We start from the raw sequence: 20123 nt of genomic DNA on the forward strand, positions 1-20123 counted from the left end.
AAAATCACACATTGGTATGTGTTCACAAATTTTGCTTCCTGCATATTTTGACGCTTAACGAATATTAGTAAATATATGCTTATTCATGTAAGTTTCATTTCAAAGCAGAAATCTAAGAATTGCAGTTTCAAATATTTCACCTGATATTGACTTTTTTGTGTAGCAGTATTGAAACACATCCATCACATTAAATTGTTATTAAACTTCTTTTATGTTTTAAATTCTTTCTTTATTATTAATCGTTTAACGTTTCATGTGCTTGTACTGCACATGAAATTAAATGCAAATGTACAATTAACAATATATCTATCTATCTATATAAAAATACGAGATAATGTGCCATGTCAAATGTGTATGTAAGATGCTAAAAATGTAATATTTGCATTTGATTTTTGCAATATTCGTTGTGTATGTTTCATATTGAATATAAATACAATAAATATTATAATAATATATGTCTATATTACCATTTTTTTTTTCAAGGGAGGCTGTGAAATATTAAAATTTTTCAAAAGGGGGCCCTGACATCCAGAAGTTTGGGAAGCACTGATTTACACCATATAACCATAACAATTTGAAGAGCTTACTTCTTGGAACCTTGTTATATGTCTTTTGGAGATCTACAAAACTTAAATACAAATCCTTGTTATATTCTCAATTATTTGTCTTAAATTGTAGTAGCAAGGCTTATACGTTGGTCATACATAACTGGTAATTAGCTTATGGAATTAACAACACATAAAGTTATCATAATTAAAGGTAACTTTAATGAATAACTTCAATATTTCGGCAACGTCACGTTGCCATCTTCAGGAACATAAAAATATGGTATGTGCACACAGGCACTAACAAAAGCAAATGAGGAAGAAGGCAAGAAACTAATATTGTTCCTAAAGTCCTAATGGTGCCCTCTGGTGCGCTAATTTGGTTGTCTTGGCTGTGGGCTGAAGTTCTCATAATGTAAGTCTCCCAAATTTGGGATAGTTTCATACATCCAAATTTGTTGACGTTTGGAATGTTTTTTAGAGCTGCTGATGATTCCTTGAATAATCTTTCGTACTTAAACTTGCTGCAGTGTATTATTTTAGTTTACTTCCAACGAATTCTATGGTGGGTATCTAAGGCATGGTCTGCCAGCCTAGAGTGGCTGTACTGGTGAAACCGGATGTAGTATTTGTGTTCTGAAATCCTGATATTTGCTGTCCTGCCTGTTTGGCCAAAGTAGAACAATTTGCAGCTGCAAGGGACCTGGTATACACCAGGTAGGTCTAGGGGTAGTGGTTGGTCTTTGGTAGAGCGGATAAGGGATGCAAACTGTTTATATGGTCTATAACAAGAAGTCAGGTCATATTTTTTGAGGATATTGGTTATTTTCTCAGAGGTGCCCTGGATGTAGGGGATGGTGATAAATTTGGTGTAATCTTTATTGTGGAGGGGGTGGGAGGGGGTTGTGGTTTACTGGTTTCACCAGTACAGCCACTCTAGGCTGGCAGACCATGCCTTAGATACCCACCATAGAATTCGTTGGAAGAAAACTAAAATAATACACCGCAGCAAGTTTAAGTACGAAAGATTATTCAAGGAATCATCAGCAGCTCTAAAAAACGTTCCAAACCTCAACAAATTTGGGTGCATGAAACTACCCCAAATTTGGGAGACTTACATTATGAGAACTTCAGCCCAATGTCCAAGACAATAAAATTAGCCCGCCAGAGGGCACCATTAGGACTTTAGGAACAATATTAGTTTCTTGCCTTCTTCCTCATTTGCTTTTGTTAGTGCCTGCGTGCACATACCATATTTTTATGTTCCTGAAGATGGCAACGTGATGTTGCCGAAATATTGAAGTTATTCATTAAAGTTGCCTTTAATTAATACCCTTCATATGCGTTGTTAATTCCGTAAGCTAATTACCAGTTATTTGTCTTAAAGTCAAATTGCTCTTCACCAAGCTTCCCCTCCACAATTTTTCTTAGCCATTTCTCAAGTATACTTGCATAAATCTTACCAGGAACACTCAGTAGGGAAATATCTCTGTAATTCTGACATTCAGTTTTATTTCTTTTTTATAGATGGATACTATGAGAGCTCTATTCCAATCATCTGAAATTCGACCAAAAAAAATTGTGGCTAAGAAAAATTCTGACCAAGCCTTTTGAACTATGCAGTGCAGCCAGTGTAAAACTTTTATACCTCCATGTTTGAGCATTTCTGGCCGAATTTCAACTACTCCAATCTGCCTTTCCACATTTCACTTTTTTTTTTATTTTTCTACTTGAGTGTGTGTGTGTGTGTATATATTCCTGACTGCATTCCTGTCGGGAGTTTTCTACCATCATGCTGACACTGTTTTAGCAATCTTTCAGAGTAATTACTCCAGACATTTAAAATATCTTTTTTAATCAGTCTTCATGTTCCCTTTATCATCTGTGATTCCTCTTACAGTACTCTTTTCTTAATTTCTAAGCTTTTTTCAAATTGCCTCCAGAATATTTTGCCACCTTCCTGATATTTATTTTCTGTGTTCTTATTAAATTTTCTTATTAAATGTTTAGCCAGTTTTACACCACACTGCTTTGCTTTCTTACATTTTTCTCTGTATTCTTTAAGAGCACAAGCTGAATTACTTGCTAGGAACTTTCAATATGCTTTCTTCTTTTCCTTGACTGACTCTTTTAATTACCTGAGTCCACCATGAACTTCTGATTTCATCATCATCATCATCAAATTCCTGCCATGTACCCTCAAGGGATGTACAGGATATGATAGTACTACATGAAAAAAAATCACATCACTACTAACTTCCTATCTACAATTTTCCTCCAAATCAGTCTGTTACTTGTCAAGACTCCAACATTATCACATCTTATATTTCTCTCGTCTAAGGCACTTTGTACTGTATCAATCCACCTATATCTAGGTCTTCCTCTGGGTCGTTTTCCTGCCAACCTGGCAGAGAACACTTGTTTTGCTAATCTTTCCTCGCCCATTTTGTTTAAGTGACCATACCACCTGAGATTAGCTCTGCTAATGCATTCCCGGATGCTGACAATGTCAAGTTCTTTCCTAATATCCTCGTTTTTAATATATTGCCATTGATGCCATCTGTTCACGCCTCTAATCTTTCTCAGGACTCTCATATCTGCGGTCTCTAGTCTTTGGTCAAGTGTTTTACTTCTGACCCAGCTCTCAGATCCATAAGTTAAAACTGGTTTGAACACCGTCTTGTATACAGCTAATAATACAAAAATGTCCAGACCACAGGTTATAGGTATTAGTGAAACATGGCTGACTGTAGATGATATAACTAGTGGGATTGAATGTGATGGGTATAGTGTGTTCAGGAATGACAGAGTGAATAAAATGGGGGGAGGAGTATTGTTGATGATAGCTGATGAGCTCCAGCCAAGGAGAATAGAAGTTGAATTGCAGGATAGAGAAAAGAGCACATTTGAGGCCATTTGGTGTGAGATTGTGGCTAGCAGAACTAAATATACAATTGGGTGCTGCTATAGACCAGGTGATGGAAAAGATGGTGGTGACGGTATGAACAAGCAAATAGAAGAAATGGGTGGAAGGAGGGTGATTATTATGGGAGATTTCAACTATGGTCGCATTGATTGGAGTGAGGAGAGGACACACGGAAGGAAGGAACTGGATTTTATGCGGTTATTAAGGGATAACTATCTGCGACAGCATGTAATGGAAAATACTAGGGGTAAGAGAGTGCTTGACCTAGTAATTACATCTGAGGATTTGGCTGTAACAAATATGACCACATTGCCACCAATCGGTGAGAGTGATCATAGGGTCTTAACTTGGGAGGTGGCTAAAGGTGTAGAATTTTCAATTAAGACAGGGTACATGTGGAATTATCGGGCTGGAAAGTATGACAAGCTTAGGAGTTTGATTGGTTCAGTGCCATGGCATGTACAACTGCAAGGACTAGAAGTTGATAATGCATGGGAGGTAGTTAAGAAGTGCTTGCATGAAGCAATGGCTGACTGTATACCTAGAGTCCGAATAATAAATCAAGTAGTGGTTAAATGGATGAATAACACCATTAAGCTTGAGTTGCAAAAAAAGAAACAACTATGGAGGGAATTTAAGGAGAAGGGTGACCGGCAGGCACATGAATGGTATAAAGCACAGGCCAGAAGGGTGACGAGTGTGGTAAGAAAAGCAAAAAAGGATTACGAAAGAACATTGGCCATGCAGGCTAAAGAGAATCCTAAACAGTTTTTTAGATATGTAGCAAGTAAAAGGAAAAATGTACATGGCAGATTGATTTTAAAGAATGCCGATGGTAGGGAGGTAACTGAATCAGTTGAGATAGTTGAGTTACTGAGTGAGCACTTTGCAAAAGTATATCATCCAGGTGGTGACATTGCAGAAATGAATAAACCAGTAGATTATACGGGAATTGTGGTTAATGAAGTGGAGGTGAGTAGTCTATTGCATAACCTCAATGTCAATACATCTGTGGGATTGGATGGTATACCAGCTCGTGTTGTACGAGAAGCAGCTAAATAATTGTCAGTACCCTTGACCATTTTGTTTAATTTGAGTCTCGGGTCTGGGTTAGTCCCGAGCGGGTGGAAAGAGGGGAAAATAGTTCCACTGCATAAAGGTGGTTCCAAGACTACTGTTGTAAATTACCGACCGATTAGCATATCAGGAATCATTGTCAAGGTCTTAGAGAAAATAGTCAAGAGGAAAATACAAGATTGGATAGAAGAAAATGGGATACTGTATCGGGGACAGCATGGTTTTGTGAAGGGTAGGTCATGCCCCAGTAACTTGCTCACGTATTATAACACAGTGACGGCTGAACTGGATAAGGGTAATGGGTTTACGGTGATTCTACTGGACCTTGCCAAGGCCTTTGACAGGATTCCACATGGAATTCTAATCAGTAAATTGCAGCATATGGGAATGGACATAGGGTTGGTGAGATGGATAGGAGGATGGTTGACGGAGAGATATCAGAGAGTGGTTTACTCGGGAGTAGAGTCCACAAGACGGCCTGTGACTAGTGGTGTGCCACAAGGATCTGTTCTTGGACCACTGCTGTTTAATTTGTTCATAAATGATATAGGAAATGATCTGAGAGGAACGGTTCATTTGTTTGCGGATGATGCGAAGTTGGGTAGGGCAATAGTGAATGCAGATGACGTCAAAATTTTGCAGGATGATTTGGATAGATTGGAGGTCTGGGCTAAGGAGAATGGATGTCAGTTTAATGTGGCAAAATGTAAGGTTATGCATTTTGGGGTGAAAAGATTGGCGGCAGTTTACTGCATTGGTGGAACCGTGCTCCAGGAAATTGATGAGGCACGAGATTTAGGAGTGTTGGTAGATAAGGAATTGAAATTTAGGGGACACATTGCAAAAGTGACCAAAACAGCTCATCAAATCACTTGGTTGCTGAAGAATACGATGACAAGCAGAGACAAGCAGGTTATTGTTCCTCTGTATCGAGCCTTGATAAGACCCCATCTAGACTACTGTGCTCAGATTTGGTCACCTAGGTTTCTTCTTGATGGGGAGGAGGTGGAGAGGATCCAGAGGCGAGTGACCAAGATGATAGCAGGTCTGTGGAATGAACCGTATGAGAACAGGTTGAGGATTTGTGGGTTGCAAAAATTGGTTGATAGGCGGAGGAGGGGAGATATGATTGAGACATTCAAATTACTGAAGGGTTTCTATAAAATTAATTCAGAAGATATTTTTGAGAACAGGGCTGGTTGTGGGAGGACTAGGGGACATCCATGGAAACTGGGCAAAAGTGTGGTTAGTAAAGGTGTTAGAGCTGGGTTCTTTACTTTTAGAGTAGTGAATGAGTGGAATGCGCTCCCTGAGTCTGTGGTGGATGCTGTGACAGTGAATGAGTTTAAGGCGAGGTATGGTAGATACTGTATGAATGTCAAATAGTTGTGATGAATATGATTTGGGGCCTCCCTCGATGAGTCCAATGACTCCCTGGAGTTGCCCGTCATAATAATAGTAATAATAGTAATTTAGTGTTCCGACTAATTTCTCTCTTATTCCATATGAATTTATTCAATTGACTTCCCACCATACCAGCTTTGCTGATTCTGTTGTCTATTTCTATATTTAATTTACTATCTTCAGTAAAAATCGTGCCTAAGTAGCTGAAATGTTTTACTTGTTCCACAGGTTCTCCATTCACAACACAGTTGACATTTTCAATGATTCTGCCTATTTTCATGGTCTTTGTCTTTTTATTGCTGACCTTCATACCATATCTATTACAACAGCTATTCAATTTAGTCAGAGAATCTTGCAAACTTGTAGCGGATTTATTTAGAAGTATAATATCATCTGCATAAAGCAAAGAGCTGACATTAACATCTCCAAGTTTGATATCATGTTTAATACCACTTTCCTTCATAACTTCTGATTTTTCTATGCTTATAGACAACCTCACCGCATGTCTCCCTGGCTGAATCAATCAGTGTTTTCCTCAGGGTGTTTGCCACTGAATTTCCAAGGTTTGATTCTGATTTTCAAACTTTCATTTTTTCTTGAATGATGTTTGTGTATTTGAGTCTACAGTTCACCTCTGAAAGCTGCTCAACTTTGATTTGTTTTAAAACTTTCTTATACACTCTTCTTCTTCTGCAGCCTATCCCACTTAAGTAGGGTCGCTGTTTCTGAGTCTCCTCCACATCCTCCTGTATTGGGCTGTATCCAAGTTTTTCATTCTCAGGTCCTCTTACACGCTTCTCCCCCCCCATCTCTTCTTTGACCACCCTGCTTTCTCCTCCCTTACACATACATCTGCATGATCTTTCTTCCCGCATCCTCCCTCCTCGTAACATGACCAAACCATCTCAATCTTGCCTCCTGTATCTTTGCTCCTAAGTTCATGATTTTCACTGTTCCCCTTACATAGCCATTTCTCAGATGATCCTTTCTGGTCACACCACACATCCACTTAAGAATTCTCATCTCTGCTACTTCCATCCTGCTGATGATATTTTTCCTCAGGGCCACAGTTTTCATAGTATACATCATAGCTGGTCTCACCACTGTCCTGTAGATTTTTCCCTTTAGATTGATCAGTTCCCTCTTATCACATAGTACTCCAGCCATCTCTCTCTCTCTCTCCTGTTCCTCCATACAGCTTGTATCCTACATCCCATTTCCTTTTCAGCCTCTCCATCCTCTTTCACTGTTGAACCTAAGTACCTAAAGTCACTAACCTTCCTGATGTCATTTCCTTCTAGCTCCAGATCTGTCTCTTGACTGCCATCCCCTTTGCAACACATGCATTCTGTCTTACTTCTGCTCAGCCTCATATCTCTCTCTCTTACAGCAATCTCCTCCATCTTTCGAGTTTATAGTTTACCTGCCACTTCTTCTCTTGATTCTGCACACAGCACAATGCCATCTGCATACAACATTGTCCAAGGCACATCTTCTCTCACATCTTCTGTCACCACCTCCATCACAATATTAAACAGGAACAGGCTTAATGCTGACCCTTGATGCAAACTGTCACTCCCAAGCAGGTCTGAACTCTCTTGTCTTCACATTTCTGTACTACATCTGCACCAACTTGACATATTTCTCCAATGCTTTCTCCCTCAGACACCTCCAGACTTCTTGTCTTGGCATTCTATCACATGCTTTCTTCAGATCAAAAAACGGCAGATGTAGTGCTGTTGTTTCTCTCGAAAATTTTCCATCATCTGCCATAACTCAAAGATAACATCCGTCGTCGATCGATCAGGCATGAAGCCAAACTGCTCCTTTACAATTTCCACCTCCTCTCTCAGTCTTCCATCAAGAACCCTATCTAGGATTTTCATTGTGTGGGACATCAACTTTATTCCTCTGTAATTCTTACAGTCTTGTGCATTCCCTTTACCTTTGTAGATAGGAACAAGAGTACTTTCTCTCTGCTCCTCATTTATATTTTCCTGTTGGCAAACTTTTATGAACATATCCCACAGTAGGTCAATGCTCTCTTCCCCCATTGCCTTCCATGCTTCCACTGGAATCCTTTCAGGACCCATCGATTTTCCATTCTTCATCCTCTTTACAGCCTCCTCATCTTCCACTCTGCTGATGTTGTGCACCATCCCCTCATAAAGCTGCCCATCTTCTCTGTGAGTCCTCACATTTTCCTCATTCAAAAGCCCTTCAAAATATATTCTCCATCTGTTTCTTACATCCACATCCTTCCTTAATATTCTTCCTTCAGAGTCTTTCATCTGCCTCACATAAGATGTCCTTTGTTGCCTTCTTTCTACATTTTGCCAGTCGATAAATTTTTCTCTGTCCTTCCTTTGTTTCTAATTGATCATAAAGATCTTGATATGTCATTTCTTTTGCCTGTACAACAATTCTCTTGGCTTCTTACTTTCTGTCTCTGTACTCCTCCACTCTTGACTCGTCCCAATTCTTCTTTGCCTTTACTGCTTCTTGTACATTATTATTCCACCACTAACCTTCCTTCTGCTCTCTAATCCTTCTTTTCAATATGAAATTCAATTTTATCCTGCCCAAAACTATTTGAATCACTATAGGAAGTGATCACTATTTCAAATCACTATTTGAAATAGTAATCACTTCCTGTTTCAAATCCTCTGTATACTCTTGTATCATGAACCAGTGGGGAAAATATCTCTATCAACTATAACATAGTCAATGAGACTTTTCTTATTTCTTGCATCTTCTCTCCATGTGAATTTGTGCACATTTTTATGTTGGAATGTGGTGTTAGTAATAACTAATCCATGTTCTATGCAGAAATCCAGCAGATTTCTTACCATTATCATTAGTTTTGCTCTTTTCTCTAAATTTTCCCCAAACCAGTTCTATATGTGTCTAGCAATCATATCCCATTCTGTTGTTTTGATCTCTAACAAGGACCAACTTTTCCTTTTTTATTGTGTCAGCTGTCTCCTCTAATTTCTTCCTTAGTAGAACCTTCTATGGGACCATAGGCACAAATAAGTCTCATTTTCCAATTTCCCATTTATATTTGTTCAAAATGATGTGCCCAGATCACTCTACTTGATATTGCCTGACATTCAAGATTATCCTCATATTTAGTATTGACTATTATAGCTACTCCTTCTTTTCCCTGATTGTTAATGCCTGAATATAACATTTTATATTTGTATTTATATTTGTTCAAAATGATGTGCCCAGATCACTCTGCTTGATATTGCCTGACATTCAAGATTATCCTCATATTTAGTATTGACTATTATAGCTACTCCTTCTTTTCCCTGATTGTTAATGCCTGAATATAACATTTTATATTTGTTGGTTGGAAAGATCTCGCCTATTTTTGTCTTCTTTGTTTCAGTCATGCCTATTATGTCGATCTGGTACTTATCCAGTTCTTCTGCTAGTTCCATTCCAATGATGCTTCCTACATTGATAGTACCAATCTTGAACTCTGCTGATGTTGAGTTGGGATGTATTCCAGGATTTGTTCCAGTAGCTGACTTTTCACTGTTCAAGATTGGTACTATCAATGTGGTACCAATCTTCCTTAGTAGAAGATTGGTACTACGTTGTAAATAACTCCCTGACAAAACAATGGGGCTTTATTTAACCAGGGAGACACCTCAGCCAGCACGAAATTCTGTCTTGTTATAACATCATTTTTACATTGTGGTTTAAGTCAATAAGAATACAATTTGTTTGGCTAAATCCCAAATTGGCAGTCCATCCGTGTTCGTTCAGTATCCACAAAGATACCTAACAGGCTGCACTGTGAGAAGGTGAGGATTGGAAATTAAGTCAGAAGTCCAGTCCATTCTCTGCATCCCTTAAAAGACTATGTGGAGGTCGCCTACCAGTTATACAGCTTTGACCCTTAAGCACCCCAGGAGGTATAGTAAGATGGTTTAACGTTAAGTCAGGTGTGAGACAAGGGTACACGTTATCTCCACTGTTAATTGTCAGTTATATGAATCACATTATGGAAGAAAGTGCCATACATGTGAATTTTTAGTCATGAATACTCTACAGGTTTCACTATATAAGAAATAATGTTAAATAAATCCAAATGTTAACAGAATACCTAACTACAATGAATAACTGCTGTAAGAAATTTAATATGAAAAATCAGCAATAAAAAGACTATGAAAACAAGCAGGAGCATTGAAAACACAAACTGCATCCTGAATGGAAAAACTATTGAACAAGTAACACATTTCAGCTTTTTAGGCAGAATTTTCAGTGAAGAACGCAATTTAAACATGGAACAGGCAACATATTTGCAAAGCTAGTATGGAATAAAAGAGAAATTAGTCAAAACACTTAACAACAGCTATAAAAAAACAGTGTTCAAACCAGTTTAAATTTGTGGATCTGAGAACTGAGTTAGAAATAAAGACCAGATCAAAGACTGGATTCCCCAGGTCTGAGAGTTTGGAGAAAGATTATGGGAATGAAAACAGAGCGCATGAGTGGCAGAATTCTATTAAAAATGAGGATATTAGGAAGGAACTTAACATTGTTAATATTCAGGAATGTGTGAATACAGCTAATCTCAGATAATGTGATCACTTACATAGAAAAGGAAAGATTAGCAAAACAAGTGTTCTTTGTCAGGTCAGGAAAAAGACACAGAGGAAGATCAAATATAGGTGGATTGATGCATATATATATATATATATATATATATATATATAGAGGCTAATGACTTCACATCAATTGCCATAGTATTCCATAATGCAACACACAATTGCATTATGTTGCAATGCACATGAAATGACTTTATGCACAAACTCTGTTTGCTTATACTTGGATAAAGGATGAAACCAAGAATAAAATTTCTTGGCATCTTTAATTTATAGTATAACCAAGTGAAAAAACTTTCAACATCTATCTCTAATCAAGAGTATTTCGTAATAAGACGTGACACCATTTTTTACCACTTGTATATGGAAATATGACTTCTACATTACTTAAACATTGATATCACTGTTGAGTCTGGCTCCCACTGATGAGACCTAAATAAAGGTTTAAACCAGTCTGGGTAGTGAGCCTTCCCATAATGCATAGTATTATACATGTCTGTAAGGACATGTGCTTTGCATTATGGGATACTAAGGCAAGTGATGTGAAGTTGTTATCCTCTATATACGAGTTGCCCAGTCATGAAGTTATTCCACATGCAAACTTTGCTTGCTTAGACTTGGATAAAGGATTAAACCAAGAATATAATTTCTTGGCATCTTTAATTTATAGTATAACCAAATGAAAAAAACCTTTCAACAATGCCGGCCTGGTTGGCCGAGTGGTTAGCGTATCCGCTCTCAGCCAAAAGGCTGCAGGTTCAAATCCTGCCATGGGCATGGTTGTTTGTTATTGTCTGTGAAAATATTAGTGGTGGTAGTGGACAGTAGATGCTGTTGGTGTAGATGATGAGGTTGAGTGGTGGAGACAGAGAGTTGTAGAGGAGGTGTCCTTCCTCGATAAGTCATGGACTCCTTGGAGGTGTCAAATAATAATAATAATAAACATTAGCTCTCCTGCCAATTGTATATATACTATTTTCATGTTATTTGCTCTCTTCATGGAGAAGAGTGGATAGAGAAAGCTAATTTGAACACTTCCAAGATCAAAATGGGTAAAAGCAGTAATATTCTTTATTCTCTTTATGGCAAGACTCTTTGGCTAGTAATAAAAATATGATATACTTGGGTCTTTCTAATTAAAAAGTGTCATGAATATGTGTGTGTGTGCGCGTAAGTCAAAAGTTTTTTACCAGATCTGAGGCCTGAACATAGTTCAGGCACAAACTTGACTTACTTGTCTGTTTGCTTACTTGGGAAAAGGATTAAAACCAAGTTTATAAATTTGCTTGGTATTTTTAACATATATATATATATATATATATATACACACACACACACACACACACACACACTTAGTCTAGCCATAAATACTGTTACAACTTGAACAGCACATAAACCGTGACTCTATCAGTAAATCATTTACAGCTTTCAGCACATACAAACCACATGTATAACATACATGTAGTGCACTAAAGATATTCCTCTTTTGCCTTCACGTATGCCCAGGCTACATATCGATGGCAGCACAATATCCAATGGAAACGTTGCCACTGCTCGCAGGCTACTCACTCAAGCTCTGAGCACAATTTGAAGTCCAGTGGATTCAGATCGGAACTTTCAGATGGCCAATCAGATGGTGATATGTGGACGGGCTCATTCACTTCCAACCACTGTTGTGTGGTCCTTGCCTTGTATGGAGGGGCTGAGTTGTGTTGGAAGGTCTACTGTAAAACAAGGAATTGTTCAGGGGCTGTACCACAGGTTCCAGAGTTCCAAAACCTCCACCAAAGTGAATCAAGCCACTTTGGCTTGATTTACTCTGTAAATATGATATCAGAATTGGAGATGATATCAACTCTGTAAATATGATATCAGAATTGGAGATGTTAATGTCAGCTCTTTGCTTTATGCAGACAATGTTATACTTCTAAATAAATCTGCTACAAGTTTGCAAGATTCCCTGACTAAATTGAATAACTGTTGTAATAGATATGGGTATGAAGGTCAGCAATAAAAAGACAAAGACAAATGAAAATAGTTAGAATCATTGAAAATATCAACTGTGTTTTGAATGAGGAACCTGTGGAACAAGTAAAACATTTCAGCTACTTAGGCACAATTTTTAGTGACGGTGGAAAATTAAACATGGAAATAGACAACAGAATCAACAAAGCTAGTATGGTAGGAAGTCAATTGAATAAATTCATATGGAATAAGACAGAAATTACTCGGAACACTAAATTGGCTGTATACAAGACAGTGTTCAAACCAGTTTTAACTTATGGATCTGAGAGCTGGGTCAGAAGTAAAACACTTGACCAAAGACTAGAGACCGCAGATATGAGAGTCCTGAGAAAGATTAGAGGCATGAACAGATGGCATCAATGGCAATATCATATTAAAAACAAGGATATTAGGAAAGAACTTGACATTGTCAGCATCCAGGAATGCATTAGCAGAGCTAATCTCAGGTGGTATTGGTCACTTGAACAGAATGGGTGAAGAAAGATTAGCAAAACAAGTGTTCTCTGCCAGGTTGGCAGGAAAACGACCCAGAGGAAGAACAAGATATAGATGGATTGATACGGTACAAAGTGCCTTAGACCATAGAAATATAAGATCTGATAATGTTAAAGTCTTGACAAGTAACAGACTGATTTGGAGGAAAATTGTAGATAGGAAGTTAGTAATGATGTAAATTTTTATGTAGTAATATCAGATCCTGTACACCCCTTGAGGGCACATGTCAGGAATTTGATGATGATGATGATGATATATCACCCTCCCCCCCGCCAAACCATCACTGACACATGGTGATGAAGTCTGAATCCTGGGTGCTATGGCACATGCTGTACGACCATCTGGGGCATATATCTGATCATTTTGGCAATCAAACAATTCTTAAAAGGATGAAAATCAAAGTGTGCCTTTGATTTTATCACCCTCTTCCGCATAAGTCGTAGTGTTAGGAAGTGTCCGGTAAAATGACAATAGACTTTCGCCCCCATCAGTTAGTACATGAGACATCATTCTTTGCAAAATGTTCATTTTTTGCGACATCATTTTCTGCATTCGCACAGGATTATGGCAAAGGCATGCCTTCACAGCCCTCACAAGCTGTTGCATCCTAATGCAGCATTGGCGACCTGTTCTTTGGCATTAGATCCATCTTTTATATTGTTTTAAGAGTTTATTATTATTTATTATTATTATTATTATGGGTATCTCCATGGAGTCACTAGACTCATCGCAGGAGACGCAAACTATCAAAACAACATCTATCATATCTCTTCTTGAATTCATTTACAGATGAAGCATTCACAACCTAGTCAGACAATGTATTCCACTCATTCACTACCCTGCAGGCAAAAAACCTCGTTCTCACACCCTTGTTAACCACACTTTTCCTTAATTTTCAGGGATGACCTTTTGTTCTTCCATCACTATCACAGAGCTGAAACATTTCGCATACATCAATCTTATAAAAACCTTTTAGTAATTTAAATGTTTCTATCATATCCCCATCAACCAACCTCTGCAATCCACAAGCTCTCAATTTATCAATATAGGGAGCATTTTTTACATCACTCACCAACTTAGTCACTCTCCTCTGAACCCTCTCAACCTCTTCATCTCCAAGGAATCCAGGTGACCAGACCTGAGCACAGTAATCCAAATGTGGAAGTATCAAAGCTTTATAAAGGGGAATAATAACCTCTTTATTTCTGGATGTTAGTGTGTTCCTCAATAACCAAGTAATCCTATGTGCAATCTTGGACACCTTAGCAATATGTCCCCTGAACTTCATCTCCCTATCCACCAACACCCCTAAGTCCCTAGCCTCATCAATCTCTTGAAGTATCGTTCCATCAACGTAGTACACAGCTGGTAATCTTTTAATCCCAAAATGCATGACTTTACACTTTTCCCATATTGAACTGACATCCATTACCTTTTGCCCATTTTGCCAGCTTATTTAAATCATCCTGCAAACTCAAAATCAGCTATAATAGTCCGATACACAAACATCCTAATGATCCCGAGTGTTTTAGCATGTTGAAAATAACAGGTGGTTGCATTCCAACCTTGTGAAGTGCTATTACAGCTACACATTTCTCATAATCTCCCCACTGCATGTTAAACCATACAGCAAGACAATTCTTCACCAAATTGCATTCTTATTGGTTTAAACAAAAATTTCAAATGATGGTAAAACATGACAGAATTTCATGCTGGCTGGGGCGTCACCCTGTTAAACAAGGCCCCTGTTGTTTTCACCAGGGAACCAGGGCAAACAGCGAAAAGTTAGCTACTGGGACCACTAACCTCTACATCATCAGAGTTCAAGATTGGTACTATCAACATAAGAAGCCTGAATGGCAAAGAAATGGAGCTATCTGAGGAATTGGATAAGTACAAGATCGACATAATAGGGGTGGCTGAAACAAAAAAGACAAAAACTGGTGAGATCTTTCTGAGCAATAAATACAAAATGTTATATTCAGGCAATGACAATCAAGGAAGAGAAGGAGTAGACATAGTATTCAACACTAAATACAAGGCTAATCTTCTTGAATGGCAGGCAGTCTCAAATAGAGTGATGTGGGCAAATATCAGAATGGGGAACTGGACAATGAGACTTATTTGTGCCAATGGTTCCACAGAAGGTTCTACTAAGGTAGAAGTGGAGGAATTTTTTGAGGCTTTAGAGAAAGCAACTGACAAGTGAAAAGTTGGTCCTTGTTGGGGATCAAAATAGCAGAGTAGGAAATGATTGTCAGACATACAAAAATATTTTGGGAAAATTTGGAGAAAAGAGCAAAGCTAATAATAATGGCAAATACCTGTTGGATTTCTGCTCAGGACATGGATTGGTTATTACTAATACCATGTTCCAACATAAAAATGTGCACAAATGCACATGAAAAGAAGATGCAAATAAGAAAAGTCTCATTGACTATGTTATTGTTGGCAGTGATGTTTTCCCACTGTGCAGGACACCAGAGTGTACAGAGGATTTGAAATTGGAAGTGATCACCAATATTCTGGAGGTTGTTGAAGAAGCTTAGAAATGGAGGAAAGAGTGCTGTAAAAGGAGTTAGAGATGATAAAGGCAACATGAAAAACAGGAGAAAAAGATATCCTTGAAGTATGGAGTAATTACTTCGAAAAATTGCTGAATGAAACAAGCAGTGATGACAGCACAGTGGTAAAAAACACTGACTAGGCATGCAGCCAGGAATACATATCCATACTTGAAGTAGAAAAAGCCATCAGAAGCCTGATAGGGAATGAACAGATGGCATCAATGGCAATATCATATTAAAAACGAGTATATTAGGAAAGAACTTGATATTGTCAGCATCCAGGAATGCATTAGCAGAGATAATCTCAGGTGGTATGGTTACTAAGCAGAATGGGAGAAAAAAGATTAGCAAAACAAGTGTTTTCTGCCAGGTTGGCAGGAAAAAGACCTAGAGGAAGACCAAAATATAGGTGGATTAATACAGTAAAAAGTGCCTTAGAAATATAAGACACCTGGTAATATTGGAGTCTTTACAGGTAACAGACTGATTTGGAGGAAAATTGTAGATAGGTAGTTAGTAATGGTATAAATATTTCATGTAGTACTATCATATCCTGTACACCCCTTGAGGGTATATATCAGGAAGTTGATGAACTAATATTAACAATTGAACAATTTGACAGGAACACTGACATACAATTCCTTTCTTCTATCTGAAACCTCTTTTCAGCATGTTCTGGCTAGAATCTGATTTATCATCAGTGCTCTTTTTACCTCAGCTCACTTCTCCAGTGATGATTCTATGCATTTTTACTTTTCAACATAAACTTCACTCATGAATGTTACATGGAAGTGTTTTTCACTTGGCTGTGTTACTAATTATATATTTGGCTTAATCCTTTATCCAAGTGTAAGAAACATAGTTTGTGCCTGAAGTATTTTCAGGACTGGGGCAACCCGTGGCAAAGGTGGGATAAATTCTCATCACTTGGCTTAGTATCTCCCATAATACAAAGCACATCTTCTTATGGGAGATGTGCTTAGCATTATGCTTTCCCTTCTGGGAAGGGTCACTACCCAGACCGCTTTCGACCTTTATTGAGGTCTCATCAGTGAGAGCTAGACACAGAGGGGGGGGGTGATACTAAGGTGGAAGTGATTGAGAAGACATATTTCTATATGCCATTTGCCAAAAGGTGTCACACATTATTATTAACATTCTCTGGATTAGAGATAGTTGATGGAGGTATTTTTCAGTTGGCTGTGTTACCAATTATATATTTGGCTTAATCCTTTATCCAAGTGTAAGCAAACAAAGTTTGCACCTGAAGTATTTTCAGGACTGGCAACTCTTGGCAAAGGAGGGATAAGTTCTCATCACTTGCCTTAGTATCTCCCATAATACAAAGCACATATCCTTATGGGTATGTATAATGCTATGTATTTTGGGAAGGGTCACTACCCAGACCACTTTCAACCTTTACTGAGGTCTCGTCAGCGGGAGCTAGACCCAGAACTTATCCCACCTTTACCATGAGTTGCTCCAGTCCTGAAAATACTTCAGGCCCAAAATACTTTACACTTGGATAAAGGATTAAGCCAAATATATAATTGGTAACACAGCCAAGTGAAAAACACTTCCATCAGCTATCTCTAATCCAGAGAATGTTAATAATAAGATGTGACACTTTTTGGCAACTGGAAATATTTTCTCAATCACTTCCACCTTAGTATTACCACCTCTGAGTCTGGCTCCCACTAATGAGACCTTTTGGTCGAAGCCATTTAGAAGCTTGGGTGGTGGATAGCAATGCTGTAGCCAATGAAGTTTCTGAGGCATAGTTGTTGCTGCTACCCCTCAGGTGAAATCCGAGTGGCTCTGCTCAGTGGTGGGGTGAGCCTGCCTCACCTCTGAGCAGAGAAGGATCATCATCGCAAGTTTTTCTTGTTATTGGCATATATTTTGTTTTTTCTTGGTTAATCTGCAGATGCATCTTCTTTGCTGCCTTTTCTGAACTGATAAAAGTTTTTCATTGCTTTTTGTGTCCTTCCAATAATATCAAAATCATCTGCATATGCCAGAACTTGTACTGACTTGTAGATGATAGTTCCTCTTGTATTAAAACCAGCATCTCTGAAAACCTTTTCATTTATTAAATTCAATAAGCAAGCTAAGGCATCCCCTTGTCAAACACCATTTTTTATATGTACTGGATCAGACAACATGCTATGAATTTTAATCTGACATTAAGTGTTTCTCATTGTAGCTTTGACTAAGGCAATAAGTTTCTGAGGTATCTGTAGTTCCTTCATTACAATAAATAAATTAGATAATATAGATATAGATAGATAATATAATAAATTAGTCTATGCTATACGTGCTATTTTATTTTTTACACTCTCCAAACAGGTATTATATGTTTATTATTGAAGCTCAGTGTTTATTGCTTGTATGGTGTTTTTCCTGCTGAAATAGTAATTTAGTGTGAACTGGGCATATGTTACCATATGCATCTCTAAAATCTATGAAGAGATGGTGTGTTTCAATTCCAAATTCATTGCATTTTTCAAGTAGCCACAACATTTAGACCTCTCAGTATCATCAACACAAACAGCAGCAGTGCCAAAACAGACCCCTGGGGCACCACCATTAGTGACTTTCTTTTCCTTCATTGATAACTTGCTGTTATGCCTGTCTGTCAGCCAATCTCCAATCCACTGCATTATTCTATTATCCAACCTCATCTATTCCAGATTAATTTCAGTTTGTCATGTGAATATCTATCAAAAGACATTACAAAATCTAAATATATCACTATGTATGCATTACCCTTATCCAATGCATTTGTCACATTGCTACAAACACATGATCAATAAAGAGAATGCAGCTGTTGTCAATCCAATTCTAAATCTAGGTCTTGATTAACTTCTATAGCTATTTGATCACAACTTTAGACATAGACCGGCCTACAATTCGAAGTCATAGCCTTATCACCTCCCTTAAGAAGCGGAAGAATTGTTTTCTTTTCGCTTCTTTGGAACTTGGTCCAATGCAATATTGTTGTTAAAAAATGGAGCACCCTATTTTAAAAAAATGAAAGATTCTACGGCGTCTTCATCTCTGTGAATAGAAATATATACCTTATTATAATCTAATAAAGTAACTAAATATAAGTAACATTTTGCTCAGATCACACTAAATTACTATTTCAGAGGGACCATACGAGCAATAAACAACGAGTTTCAATAACAAACTTATAATACCTGTTCGGAGAGTGCAAAAAATAAAATAGCACGTATAATTGTTATTTAAATTTTGTAATGGTTGATTTGATTGAAATTTCTGTTACTTAATGCAACACGGCAACATTTATGTTGTTTCATTTAAAATGACTCTTCATCTTGCCGAGTTGCAAAATAAATCATACCATGTGATATAAATCACGTGGTTTTATTGATAATAGGATCACCGAGGAGTAGTTAAACTTTACAATTGAATAAGTCGATACCGATAAATATATTGCTTATAAATAAATAAATATATATATGTATATTTGTTGTTCTGATTGCATTTAAGCAAAATTAAAAAAAAAAAAAACTTTTAGTAACATAATTTAAGATAATTCTTACTTAATTTTACAGTTAAACCAAATTTGCAACTAGCTTAATTACATGCTTTGAAGAAAGATTTAAAGATGAAAATCTCGGACAATGCAGCACATGTCACAACTATTTCACTAATATTCTTTGCTAAGTACTCGACAATGACATTAGTTACAATGAACACAATGATACACCACAGGACAGCGAAAGAAATACGAAAATAACGTGTATTATGTACCTTATTCGGTTGGAGAATTCATTCCCTTTCGCCCACGCTTATTTCTTCAGTTTTTGTGAAATGAATTAAATTGTAAATGTAGTTACTTGGGTATCATCTTCTATCTTTATTTGGCCTACTATCGTAGTTTTATATCATTGATTCGTCGGTGCGTGTGACGTCATGCCAAAGAGGCGTGAAGTAAGGGTTTAGATAGAAACAGCTGAAATGTTTTGGAAGAGAGAGCTCACTTTGAATAGGAAAGGAGGATTTTTGTAATATGAATAATGAATGGCAAATAGTCATCTTAAAGAAATTAAATTTTGTTGGCATTATATTTTTTGAAACAGAGAAGTTTATTGTTTATGAAATTCAGATATTTTAGATGGGATGGGATCCAATAAGAGACTAGTGAGTTGGATAGGTGATTGCCAGATAGGTACCAGCAGGTTGTGTATGTGGGTATTATATACCAAAAGAGAAAGGGCACTAGCATTGTGCTGCCAGAGTCTGTTTTGAAACCAGTACTGTTTATCTTATATGTTAGCATGTTCATGAAAATTTGTGTATCCTGCCTTATGTTGCACCAATCACGTGAATATATTAATGATATTGGGACAAGCTTAACCGGAGATATGCAGATGTTTGAAGATGATGCAAAATTGTGAAGAACTATAATGAATAGAGTAAATACAGGAGGATCTGA

The 20123-nt window shown here is 37.5% G+C and overlaps 1 long non-coding RNA gene across 2 annotated transcripts in view; it reads right to left on the reverse strand.

Moving 5' to 3' along the window:
* LOC150109544 (uncharacterized) overlaps window positions 1-19392 on the reverse strand; it is an 88464-nt gene extending 69072 nt beyond the window's left edge. Inside the window, exon 1 of one of the 2 annotated variants that reach the window (XR_016549917.1) lies at window positions 19270-19392. This is a non-coding gene — a long non-coding RNA (uncharacterized LOC150109544). Of the gene's footprint in view, window positions 1-19227 lie in introns of both variants that reach the window. The other variant, XR_016549916.1, reaches the window with a different exon arrangement.
* Window positions 19393-20123: the final 731 nt, after the last annotated feature.

Source organism: Typopeltis vanoorti, chromosome 2 (genome assembly GCF_054136105.1).
Source record: "Typopeltis vanoorti isolate ZY-2024b chromosome 2, IOZ_Tvanoo_1.0, whole genome shotgun sequence".
Lineage (NCBI taxonomy): Eukaryota > Metazoa > Arthropoda > Arachnida > Uropygi > Thelyphonidae > Typopeltis > Typopeltis vanoorti.